General features: G+C 33.1%; 1 long non-coding RNA gene across 1 annotated transcript; it reads left to right on the top strand.

Moving 5' to 3' along the window:
* Positions 1-732: 732 nt before the first annotated feature.
* Positions 733-2,831, top strand: LOC107908243 (uncharacterized). Its single transcript, XR_001686933.2, has 4 exons — positions 733-999; positions 1,622-1,695; positions 1,834-1,891; positions 2,486-2,831. It is a non-coding gene; the product is annotated as an uncharacterized lncRNA (long non-coding RNA).
* The last annotated feature ends 458 nt before the right edge of the window (positions 2,832-3,289 follow it).

The raw sequence follows: 3,289 nt of genomic DNA, 5'->3' as shown, positions 1-3,289 counted from the left end.
AAGGGAGTGAGCTATGAAGCTCAATGTGGGTTCCATCATAAGAAAACCAGTGCAACCGATTAGCACACAAAATCACATCACATAGAATAATTCACAATAGCAGTTTTAGAATATTGGTATATCAGATCAACTTAACAATGTATATATATATCATCTTAGAAATCTCAGAATTATATGCACATGCTATATGAATGCAATACAGTTTCAGTTTAACAAAAAAAAAAATCTTACCCCACCATTACACACTATAGTAAGAGTTCTCCAAAACTCGTCCATCCCTACACCTTAGGTTGGGGATAAACCACAAAAGTTGTAGGTTAATACGCTACCAGATTGTTGTGAATGCACAACATATTTGCATATGATAATTGTCAGAATGTGGGTGGATGAACCACCAGTGTTGAAGGTTAATACACTAACAGATGGTTGTGAATACACAACATATTTGTGTCACATCTTAAAAATCGGGTTAGAAGAAATTAGATTAGTGGACTAAGAGTTGTCATGCTCTGATTTTTTTAAATTTAAAGTTTGTAAAATTATAACAAGAATGAGTAATTGGCTTAATGGTTAAGGGAAATTAAGGATATAGTGTAATTGATTTAGAGACCCAAGTTTGAATCATTTCTTTTGCAGATTCAATAATTTTTCTATTTTTGCTCCCACTCCCTAGCCTAGATAAAATACAACTTTTTATTTAACTTTTCAACCTTTCCTCATTATTATTTTTGTTGTTTCCATCCCTTTCTTCTTCCTTTCTCATTTCTTTTAAAATTCTCTTATTCTTCTCTCTTCAGCCGCCCAAAAAACTAGCTTTTTGCACCCCTTTTTGTTGTCCACTTCTCATCCCCTGGTGGTAGTTTGTTGTTCGTTATCTTCACCTTCTTGCTATTGTTTTTCAATTTATTTTCCAGCCTCCAATCTGTTGTTTTCTTCACTAAAAAACATCCCACATTGTTGTCATTAAAATCACCATTATCTCCCATTTCTCTTATTTATGTAAGTGTTGTTTCCTCTCTTTTTCCTCTCCCTTTTTAATGTCGTTTATTTATTGATTTAATTCTAGAATTTTGGTTCTATTTTTGTTGATCAAAACAACCTTCCTTCAGCCTTTACATGTTCCCTAAAGACTACTTATAGAAGCCCCTTAAGCCTCTATCGTTGAGGTGTTTGCCACCCCTTAAAACCTCTCTTGTGGCTGTCGATTTAAAAAAAAAAACATTGACTTAACCTGCTATTTCCAGCCCTTTATTCCTCTATTTTCCAAGCTTAAAACAGACCGTAACTAGCCCCTTAATCCTTTCCTTATGTCGTCTATGGTGGTGTGTTGCCTCTTGAATACCACTTTGGGGGTTATTGTTTTTGTCACTTTTTTGTTCTTTTCCAACAAATAAATATCACTATTCCACTTTTCTAATCAGCATTTAATTGTGTCTTTTTTAGGTGTATTTGATTACCTTTTGTTCGACAATTTGGAAGTAGTTAATGGGTAGCGTAAGTGCAAAATTTAGTGAAAACTAGTGTCGTACTAATTTTGTTTAAAGTTGATGATTTGGTCGAATATTTCTAAGGATTTTTAGTAATGCTTAATTATTGATTTTTTATATGAAATTGATTGTAGGTGCTGATCATAACATCTCGTACCAACAGTAAAAATTGGAACCTATTTGCACTCTCACTAGACATTGTTTTAATGTAAGATTGATCGTTTTTACGAATCTAAAAATTCGTTTTTGAAACATTGTTTTGGCCGAACCCTTAGGGGTGTTTCAAGGCTAGTCTTAAGTGTAAAATTAATGTTTTAATGCTATTTTTGGATCAACATTCATTTAGGGTTTAAGGTACGAAAGTGCGAATTTTTACGAAGTTGTGCCGCGAGTTGCGAAATAAGGTGTGGTTCCTAACTTTGCATAATTGGATGTAAATTCTTCATATAAGTTATAATTTGATATAAAATGCTTGTTGGTTGGGCATGGCTAAATGGTCTAATAAGCGAATTAAAAGTTGTCGAGCAAGGTATGTGACTTAAAAAATATTGACTGAGTGGTTAAGCTCTTACCAAGATTGTTTGTATGTGAAATTGTTATATTTGATTGTTTGATTGATTACCAATGTTAGGGATTATAGTCTGCTTGTTGGGATATGCTTTGAAATGATGTTATATCGTGTTTATTGATGATTGAATGCATGTGTAATGTTCGACATGCTATGCCACTGTTCAAATTGCATACTAAGTATGACTAGATTGTATCGTAAGTTACATACTAGTGAAACTGCTGATTTGATTGATTGAATATATACAAGTCTAAAATCGAATATGTTACTGAAAGCATGTTTGAATGCTAATGTTATTAAAAAATGAAAAGTATGCAAAGCATACACTGACACTGATTATTGATACGCATGTTAAGCATTCCACTGTATCGAGATTGATTTTGATAGCATGAATTGCTCACTGATTGTATGGCATTTTGTATCTGCATAGGGTGAGTACTTTTTGGTTGACGGAGGAGTTCTATGGAGATCCGGCGGCATTTAAAGTCTGCAATACTGTTGTCAGTGCACTGCATCAGAAATTTGAAGAGATTAGGTAATTTTTATCACATTTTTACTGGCAGCTTGTCTACATTTTTACCGACAATTGTATTTGCATATTGTTATTGGTGGTTTTAACCACAACGGGCTTAAGGCCTTACTGTTTTGGAGTTCGGTAGATGGTTCTGAGGAACTCGTAGTGTGTAACGGATGGTTGCGTAGGAACCTTTTGCATTGTATACTCCATTTTGTATATTGGTATGGTTTAATATGAACTCTTGTTGATATGAACTTCATGAGATGGCTTTATGGTCTTTGGTTAATGCATATATGCGCTGATTGATAAATTATTCTATTTGTTATGGTCACTGTGTTGATGTCTCTACATCTTACTGTATTTTTATATGTTTACTTAAATAAATCTTGAACTCAGTTGCCCACAGTGTTTAACTTTTCATGTAAACCTAAAATCTAGGACCTGGCATACGGAGTATCTCTTCAAACATGTGACTGCTTTTAAATAAGCATATTTAATAAGTTCTTTGTTGGTTTTGAATTGTAATTTTATGTTTTTGATCTGTGGCTTGATTATTTTGTTTTAGGAATTTTTATGCATGCATTATTCATTCGAATGGTTCGGACTTAATAATCGTTGATTGTATGTTATTTGGCCTAAGTAAAATTTGACTCAATAAATGTTTTTCTGTTGCATTAGATTACATTGAGTTTTTCCAAAGTAAAGCGATAAACCAAA

Source organism: Gossypium hirsutum, chromosome D02 (genome assembly GCF_007990345.1).
Source record: "Gossypium hirsutum isolate 1008001.06 chromosome D02, Gossypium_hirsutum_v2.1, whole genome shotgun sequence".
Lineage (NCBI taxonomy): Eukaryota > Viridiplantae > Streptophyta > Magnoliopsida > Malvales > Malvaceae > Gossypium > Gossypium hirsutum.
Note: the sequence above shows the minus strand (reverse complement) of the source record. Positions and strands in the feature narration are given on the sequence as shown.